The 10,344-nt window shown below is 35.9% G+C and overlaps 1 pseudogene; it reads left to right on the forward strand.

Annotated features, from left to right (window-relative positions):
* The window catches only part of LOC112529103, a 19,090-nt pseudogene extending 9,621 nt beyond the window's left edge, over positions 1 to 9,469 (forward strand).
* The last annotated feature ends 875 nt before the right edge of the window (positions 9,470 to 10,344 follow it).

Consider the following 10,344-nt stretch of genomic DNA (forward strand, 5'->3'; position numbering starts at 1 on the left):
CATCCAATCCACCTTTCTTATACACTTCATATTGTTCAAAATTTTCAATTCTTCACCAATGTGGGATATCTCAAACTCAACCACAATTCACCAACATCTCAATACTCAATTCTCATRATGCCACCTCAATACTCTTGGTTCTTCCTTTAATATATATATAGATTATCCTGTAAATCCTTCTTGATTAAAGGAGAGTCTGCTGTAATCTTCTTCTATATATTGATAACGTACTCATCACAATTTGTGTGGTTGATTTTACAACATTCTATATGGTATTAGCTGAATAAATGTATTTTTAGAAGATATTGCTTTTCTTGTAATTATCCTGTAAATCCTCCTTGATTAAAGGAGAGTCTGCTGTAATCTTATTCTATATATTGATAACGTACTCACCACAATTTGTGTGGTTGATTTTACAACATTCTATATGGTATCAGCCAACTAATCTATTCCTCCCATTCGTTTTCTCTCAAACCCTATTCTTGATCTTGGTTTCCTCCATGACTGCCTCATCAGAAACTCCTCTCTCCATGAATACTCTTCTTCACATGATCCCTATTAAATTATCATCATCCAACTATCTCATATGGCGAAATCAGATGCTTCCTCTCTTCACCTATCAAACTCACACCGGTACATCAATGATTTCCAATAATGTTTTATTACGTGATGTACTCGTTATTCCTAATCTCACCAAGAAGCTGTTATCTGTTAGCAAACTAACCATGGATTATCCGGTTGATGTATTATTTTCTCAACCGTTTGTATCCATTCAGAACCAAAAAACGAAACAGATTTTAGCCAAAGGGAAGTGTGATAATGGACTATATGTGCTTAAAGATGGCCCTCAAGTTCTCCTTGCAAGTCAAGTGTCTCTAATCGGGCCTCATATGAGTTATGGCATACTCGTCTTGGGCATGTTTCTTTTGATAAAATTTATGTTTTGAATAAATTGGTTGTTTTGTCTTTAACTTCGGTTTTACCTAAACCTCATATTTGCATGTCTTGTCAACTTTCTAAGAGACACATATTACCTTTTGAACTCAATACTAAACATGTTTTGTATCCTCTAGATATAATACATTGTGACTTGTGGGGACCTTCTCCCATTTGTTCTCGTGATGGTTATCGGTACTATGTCATTTTTGTGGATGACTATTCTTGTTTTACTTGGTTTTATCCTCCCCAAACAAAGACATGTTTTTACTCGGTTTTGTCAACCTTCATCAACCTCGTCCAAACTCAATGTTCATGAAAAATCAAAGTATTTCAAAGTGATGGTGGGTTTGAATTTGTAAATCATACGGTTCGCAAGATCTTCGACGATAATGGCACTCTCCATCTTCTCTCGTGTCCTTACACACCTCAACAAAATGGGCGTGCGGAATGCAAACATAGACACATCGCCGAAATGGGTCTCGCCATGTTATTAAATGTCAATATCACTGCAACCTAGTGGGTTGATGCTTTCAGCTCCGCCACAATCATCATCAACCGTTTACCCATGAAACTATTGGACAATATTAGTCCATTTCAGTTGCTTTTCTCCCAACCACCACAATACAGTCATTTTCATGCCCATGGTTGCCAAGTCTTCGCTTATCTACGAGTTTTCTCTCCACATAAACTTGCTCCACGAAGCCTTCCGCGTATCTTCATCGGATGCAGTTCTTAATACAAGGGGTATAAGTGTCTTGATCCAGTTACTTCTCGCATTTATATTACACGTCATGCTCACTTCAATGAAAGTGTATTTCCATTTACTGGATCTTCCGGCCCATCTGATTTGTCCACTTTGGATTTATCAACCTTCATTGAAGACACTCCGGGGCCTTTTCCACCTCTATAGAAATCTGGTCCGCCCTCTCGGATCGACGCTCTGCCAACCACTCCATGTACCTTATGCAGATCTACAAGTACTTCTGACTTAATAACCGAATCTCCCTCCACGGAGACCACCGCCTCACCACCCAGAATCAGTCTCTGTCCACTCCAAAAATTGACCATCTGTCCGAATCAGCACCTTCGCCACCTCCGCAACCACAAATCACTATCGAAGCCCCTACTGTCATCGCTATCGATCCTACCCCCTCCCACCCCACCACTTCCTCTTTACATCCTAGGGTCACTGGAGCAAAGGCTGGCATTTTTAAACCAAAGCATATCGTGGATCTTTCTTTTCTCGCCACGAACCATCTACGACATGCTTTCTTCACTACCATTGAATCCCGTGGGTTTAAATCGGCTGCCAAAAATCCTAAATGGATGGCTGCCATGCAAAAGGAGATGGACGCTTTGAAACATAACAACACATGGACTCTTGTCCCTCGCCCCACGTCGTCAAACGTTCTTGGCTCTAAATGGGTATATCGTATCAAATACAACTCCGATGGCTCCATTCAGCGATTTAAAGCTCGTTTAGTGGCCCAAGTTTTCACGCAGATACCGGGGTTAGACTATTCTTACACGTTCAGTCCGGTGGTTAAGGCTGCCACCGTACGCATCGTCCTATCTCTTGTTGTGTTAAATGAATGGAAACTACATCAACTAGATGTTAAAAATGCCTTCCTAAATGGAAACTTAAGTGAGACAGTTTTTATGGAGCAACCTCCCAGCTTTAATGATCCTCAATTCCAAACTCATGTATGGAAGCTGTCAAAAGCTCTATATGGCTTAAAATAAGCTCCACGAGCATGGTTTCACCGACTGAGTACGTTTCCTACCACCTATGGATTTATGGGTAGCCGTGCTAATACCTCTCTTTTTTGTCTACACACGATATTCTTGCATCATGTACTTGCTCGTGTACGTTGATGATCTTATCCTCACTGGCAGCAATGAGCATCTTATTACTACTTTTATTTCACAGCTCAATCGTGAATTTGCTACCAAAGATCTAGGAGATCTTAATTACTTTTTGGGACTTGAGGATGCTTATACTGATGATGGCTTATTTTTATCCCATGCGAAGTATGCATGTGACATTCTTCAACGAGCGGGTCTTCTTGAATCTAAAGCCGTTTCTTTCTTTTCTTTTTTATCTACCAACTTGAATGTGATGCTTTGGGGCAGTAACTGTTATTAGACACTCAGAAGTAACCCACCTATCTCTACTGTTGATTGGATCAACCGTGAAGGCATAAATAAACTTTCAAGTCTCAAGTGTGTAACTAGGATGTACCTACCTTTCTAGTATCTCCATTTGTAACCCATTCAATGCCATATACTATATTGTCACAACAACATATTTACACGGTAACCTGTCAGCTCCCATGTTCTACATGAACATACCCTATCTGCTACATCCACAACGCACTGATCCATGCAAGGTCTAGTGACCTGATACTTTCTTCCCCCATTCCACATCACTGTATATTTAGAAGCACCTATCTTCACCGTCTCGAGAAATTTTATTACTATGGGTGTAACAAATCCTTCAGACTTGTCAATAACCTTTCTTACATTCACGATCCTTTTCATCAAGTAAGAATTCCTTCCCCCCTATTTCACGTAAGTCAGTGTGTTCAAGGTTTTCAACAACATCAACACCAATTGATTCACTAGGTTATACATCTACTTCAGCCCCTATCATGTCCTAATATATTCCAAAAACAATTGCTTTTTGCATGATGGCTTTATAAAAATTGGTACCTACTTCCTCCTCCTCCTCGTCGTCCTTAGTTCTGGTGATATATGGACAGGAAGTTCCTCAATAGAAACTTTAGATCCCCCAGGTGACTTATAGGAGGGTATTACACTTGTCATTCAATGTTTTATGAACACTTCAATAATCTTGAATATGCTAGTGTATTTCAACAAATTTATAATGTCTTGATCACTTCCTATGGCTTTTAATCCTTTATCTATGTCAGAATCAGGAACTTAAAAATAGTACCATATTGGATGCTTAAAGTGTAGATTATCTCTTGAATCATATCGTTTGTTTCATAGACACTCAACTGATCACAGTCTACCAAGTCTGACTTACGATTGACCTAGTTCCTTCTTGGACATTTGGTAATGAACCTATCATCATTGATCTTCATAGTAATAAGAGTGGAAAGATTTTCTACCAAAAAAATTCTTTAAAAATAAAAAAACCAACAATATACACTGGAAAACCTTCTTCAAGGAACCAAGATATGCGTTATGTAAGCTTCATGAGGATCAAAGTCTTCGAAATGACCGCAAATACGCCAAAATGTTGGGCTTATCATCGAGTTTGTTGTTGTTCTTCGTTGCTTGTTGCAAAGAGTAAGGGCATGGGGAGGATGAAGCATTCATACGGGAATGATAAGGTTTTTAATTATATCGAGGTAATATAAGAAGGTAAAAGGAGAGGTTTTTTAATTCTTTTTTATTATTTCCAGTTAAAAGGGATAAGATGGTCTCATTAAAAAAATGACCGATTTACCGTCATATGCAAGGCACGTGAAGGGGATTAACGGCTGCAAATTAACCACAATAAACAAATGACTTTTACCTACAAAAATCACCCACGTAAATTTTCATTGGTGATTACCAATAAATCACCAAAAAAATACTAATGATTCCGTAAAATCCAATATTTTTCGAGAAAATACCAACAAATCATCCAAAGAATACCTGAATAATCTGTCACTGATTTGAATTACTCATCAACAAAATTTATCCACGAATTTTTGTTTCGGTTTTATGATGAATCACCATTTAGCAACGGGTTTCCCTGGGAAAAGTCTGTAAACAAAAGTCTTCGATTTAGTAGTGAATAGACGTTAGTCTAAGCGATCTAAACCAAAACTTTTTCATACCATGAGGGTGTTCTTGCAATAAAAATGTTGCAGGGACCAAAACCAAGAAAAACAACAAATCACAGGTACCAAATTTGCAGTTTACTCTAAAATAAAAGAGATTATAGAAATAAAATAATATTTATGATTTTATTAATCTATCAGATCAATATATTCACGAGTACGATGTAAATATAAAATTTTACATATTTATGGTATTTAATAATATAATTAAATAGAAAGTATTCAATATAGTGAGCTTATTTTGAAGGTATCAACGAATTAGAAAGATCAATGATTTTATTTATCTAAAATAATTTAGAAACTTTATCATTAATTCAAAATGGTAAAGTTCATTGGGTTTTTAAAATTTTTTTTTTTCTTGATGTATAAAATGTAGTGTTAAAAATCATGTGTAAAATGTTTATGTATTTATGATGATTTCCAAAAAATTCAACATTTAAGTATAAGTATTAAAAATAACTTAATAGTATATATATGATATATAATAATATGATTAAGCCCAAAAATATTCAATATTAGACTTATTTTGAAGATACTGATAAGACAATAAGAATGATGTAATTTGTTAAAAGAGAAACATATTTTTTCAATGACGTTTTTTACAATAAAAAATAGTCACTTGTGCAATTGAAATAGCCGAGGAATTCGTCTCGTTGTGTTCTCACTTTATGTTGCCTCTCTAAGACTTAGATACCAATCTCTGAGACATCTAGATACCAATCTCTGAGATGACATTGAGGTCTCGTTAGGAATCTCTTAGTCACCATGTCAAGCCAAACCCCTTTTGTTTTTTTAATAAAATCGCTCATATTTTTATTCGTTTTCTTTTTCTTTGTCATTCTATATCATTATTTATCGACAATATGAAAATGTTGTATGTAGTCTTTTTCTTGGAAGGGTGTTCTAGGTTATACGTGGAATGATCCCCGTAAATTGTGATTGCAAGAAATTAGTCTTGATAAACTCAGTGGCCACAATTGTTGTGAACATCTGAAATCGAACCGTGGACAGATAAAGTATTCCACCATATACCACATCTCTCTGGACCTCAATCACTATGCCACAACTCTTGTGGTTTATATTTAGTCTTTTTTAAGAACATATTCATCATTTTTTCAGTAAGTTTGAATTAGTAATCCACAAAGCTCTAGCTAACGTGTCAATTGATTGGCTAGATTAAATTCTACAACTTAGTTAAATGTGAAATTTGTAATCAAAATGGTCACGGGTCACCTTTTTTTCTTTTAGAAATCTAATTACAAAATGTCTTGTCTCAGATAACATTTATTGCACATATTATATATTATTTATTTTTCTATTGTCACAAACTTTCAGCTTGGATGGATGGCTATAAATATCGGACCTTATGGCTCTAAGTTCTCACCACTCTTCACCATTACGCTTCGAAGTCGTAAAGGTTTTCTCTCAATCTGCTTTACACGTTTAATCGTTTTGTAATTAACATGGGTGAAGAAAATATGATTGCATCGGACAACAATCACGTATCAATTGATGATATTTCACGTTGGGTCGGCCCTGGTCCTATGATCTCGAGTGATGATGTCAAGCGTCAAAATTTTCCAAGCAATTTCTTGTTCGGTGTAGGAACATCTGCTTATCAGGTATTGGTAAACGGCTCTTGCATCGCAAGATTGCTTGATTTCGATCATCTTGAGAACCACTTTGTCATTTTTTTCTGTCTCATTGTTCGCTTCACGTAGATAAAAAAAATTCTTGGATTGTTTTTTGAGTTCTAGGTTGAAGGTGCTTGGAATGCAAATGGAAAAGGCTTGAGTATCTGGGATTGTTTTAGCCTAAGGAACCCTAGTATGTCGATCTAGATCTTCTTCTATTTTGATCTCCTCAATCGTTAATTAAATGGATAACGTTGTTGATGGTGATAATTGTAGACAAGATCAACGGAGGTTCAAATGCATGTGTTACCGTTGACAGTTACTCAAGGGTGAAGGTAAATATATACTTCATGCTTTATGAAATAAAAATACGTGCTTGATTCTCATACCTTATCTCCTTTATAAACTACTATCAGGAAGATGTCCAGTTGTTAAAGAAAATGGGTGTCAACTCTTACAGATTCTCTATTTCATGGTCAAGAATATTACCAGGTAAATTCATTAACTGCCTATTTTGATTTTGATTTTGATTTTGGTTTTGGATTTAAGGGTTGGGTTCACGTGAGACCAGCTTGTTTTTGTGAGACCCATGAAACTACATTTTTACACTTGAAACTTCACAGCAAAACACTGTGAAAGTTTAAAAAAATCGAACCTTCACAGCAAAAACACTGTGAAGGTTACCTTCACAGCATTTTGCTGTGAAGTTTCAAGTGTAAAAAGGTGGTCTTACGGGTCTCACGAAAACACTAGTCTCACGTGATCCCAAGTCTTGGATTTAATTTAATTTAATCTAAATAGGTGGAAAAGCATGCATGGGCAAAAACCAAGAAGGCATCAACTACTACAACAAAGTGATAGATGAGTTATTAGCCAATGACATCGAGCCGTTTGTCACTATTTTCCACTGGGATGTTCCCAATGCTCTGGAAGAAGAGTACATGGGTTTCTTAAGTTCAAAAATCGTGTAAGTGTTTGTTGCTTATTTGTGTATTTGGTGCTACTATCTCTTGACTAAGTATTTGTTTTAAATCTTAGGGATGATTTTGTGTGCTATGCTGATATTTGCTTCTGGGAGTTCGGAGATCGGGTCAAGAATTGGTTCACTCTAAACGAGCCGCATATGTTCACATATAATGGTTACGTAACAGGTGCGTTTGCACCTGGTCGGGGTGAAAAATCTAAGTATAGTGACTTTGAAACGGAGCCATACACAGTAGCATACAACCTACTCAATTGTCATGCAGCTGCTTATAGAAAGTATGAGAAAGATTATAAGGTATTATTTGAGAAAAAGGGATCATTTTACTGTCGTCATGTTTTAATTAGTTTAATCACATCTAACCGATGAAACATTATCTTAGAGTTTTCAAAAGGGTAAAGTCGGAATTACGCTTGACCTTAACTTTTGCAAGCCTGCTCGTGGTCCGAATAATCTAGAAGATGTCAAAGCTGTCGACTACGCATTCGATTTTGTAAATGGATGGTAAGTAACATAAGCTCTAGCTACTACGATTAACCTATAATTTAATTGTTTCTGTTGTTAAAAACGACATTTAAAACCCGCTAATATTACAGGTTTCTTGAGCCATTAGCAAAAGGAACATGGCCGGAAACTATGCAAAAGTTTGCCACTGCTCCAACGGCTAATTACCCGAAAGGTCGTACTCTGCCTGAATTCTCCGATGACCAACGCATCAAGTTGATCGATTCATATGATTGTCTTGGAGTAAACTACTACACTGCATTTTATGCCCAATATCAAGCCCCTTCTGATGATATTCCTCCCGGATATACTAGGGATTGTCACTTCAAAGCATCAGGTACCGGAAAACTTGGCCTCCGTTTGTTTCTTAAAATTTTCAGTTTTATGTTCAACCCATCCTTACTTAACGGAAAACTTTTACCTACGGATTTTCCCCTCAAAAATTCGTCGCTAAAGGATGATTCTTCACAAAACCGTCACAAAAGTTGGTGGGTGAGATTACCCTGTATTATTCCGTTGATCCATTGGTATTTCTTGAAAAATATCGAATTCTACCAAACCATGCATTGATATTTATTGGGTGATCCGTTGGTAATCACCAAGGGAGATTTCCTTAGGTGATTTCTGGAGTAAAAGTCATTCGTTTTGTAGCGTATATTTCGCTATGGGTTTCTAAAAACAGTTTACGTCGATTTTCACAACTTGTAACGACATGTTTTTCACTCATGTTTCAGGAAAAGATCCCAACGGAAATCTTATAGGAAAGCCAGTAAGACAGCTTTACAGATTCATGGGTTACGTAGCTACTATTCTTAACCCTATCTAACACAACGTACGCACTTTGCAGGCATATCCAGATTCATGGGTTTGTCTTTGTCCTAATGAGCTCACAGAGCTCTTGTATCGTGTTAAGAAAACATACAATATGAGCAAACCTATTATAATCACTGAAAATGGTACGTTAAAAGACGAGCATTTTGTCGATTTCTTGTTAAATCCCCACCGATTCAAACTTTATGATGGTATCATTATATCTTGTGATCGACGACAGGATCTCCCGATATGGGTGATTGTAAAAAAACCTACGAAGAAGTTCGGGATGATACATATCGAGTGGAGTACATAAAAAGCCATTTTGTAGCCATCCGAACCGCTATGCAGTAAGTCCATTAATTTGTCATCACATCATGCAATTAAACCCATGGAATTTCGATATAAAATGGATTGAACATTATGATCATGACACAATCTAATGTTACAGGAACAATGTGAACGTTATTGGCTACTTCTACTGGTCATTCATGGATAGCTTTGAATGGAGTTCTGGTTATGATGATCGATTCGGTATGATCTACGTTGATTACAAGAACAATCTCCAACGGTATCCGAAAAATTCGGCACTTTGGTTCATAAAATTCCTTTCTGAAAAGAAAGAGGGACCTCTGAAAAGAGCCAGAATGGATGGTGAGGAGAAAGATGAAGTCAATGATGCCATGGTTGAAGCAGAAAAACCAACTGGTCGTGATATGATAAAACTGAAGAAGGCGAAAGCATGAAATCAACGCCATGAAATCACAATCCCAACTTCTGTGTCTTAATAAAGTTCTGTGTTTTCTTAGTAATGTATCCCGTAATGAATAAAGACTGCATGTAAATATGTACTCGCAGTTAATTAATAATTGTCATTTGACAAAATAATAATAATAATAATAATAATAATAATAATAATAATAATAATGTATATTATCGTTTGCCATAATTCAATAATGCAGATTATCTGTGCTTATATACGATGGTGCTTAATCAATCATTTGGTGCCACTACAACAAAATCGGTTTTATAGGAGACTCCCAAATTTCTAAATATTCTAATAGGCGTCTTTATAGGACTTAGTTTATAGGACCAAAAAAAGAAAGTGTCATATCTAAAGGTGTTGTAATAAGTTTATATAACGGTTTTTGATGTCGTAATAAGTTTTTTAGGACACTTTTAATGTAAAGCGTCTCATTATCAACTTTATAGGATATTATTTGAAAAACTGTCATATAAAAACAAATGTCCTATAAAAAATTTGTGTTTATAGGACACTTTCTCAAAAGTGTCCTAAACATATTACGACGTCAAAAAATGTCATATAAACTTATTACAACACATTTAGATAAGACACTTTATTTTTTTGGTCCTATAAACTAAGGGGTTGTTTACCAAATTTTCTATTAAGTCCTGTATGGATAAATTTGTCTGTCTGGATAAATTTAGGTTGCTGTTTACTTTTCTATCTGAATCAACAGTCTGAATAACAGAAATGACCAATTTACCCCTGAGTATTAACTATGGGCTGTTTAGTATATTGTTGTTCATTTTTTTAAGGCAAATGATATTTCTGAAAAATAAAATATTTAAATAACAAAACATAAATTCATAAATCCAA

The sequence above is a fragment of the Cynara cardunculus genome (genome assembly GCF_001531365.2).
Source record: "Cynara cardunculus var. scolymus isolate 2C chromosome LG 16, CcrdV1, whole genome shotgun sequence".
In the NCBI taxonomy this organism is placed as follows: domain Eukaryota; kingdom Viridiplantae; phylum Streptophyta; class Magnoliopsida; order Asterales; family Asteraceae; genus Cynara; species Cynara cardunculus.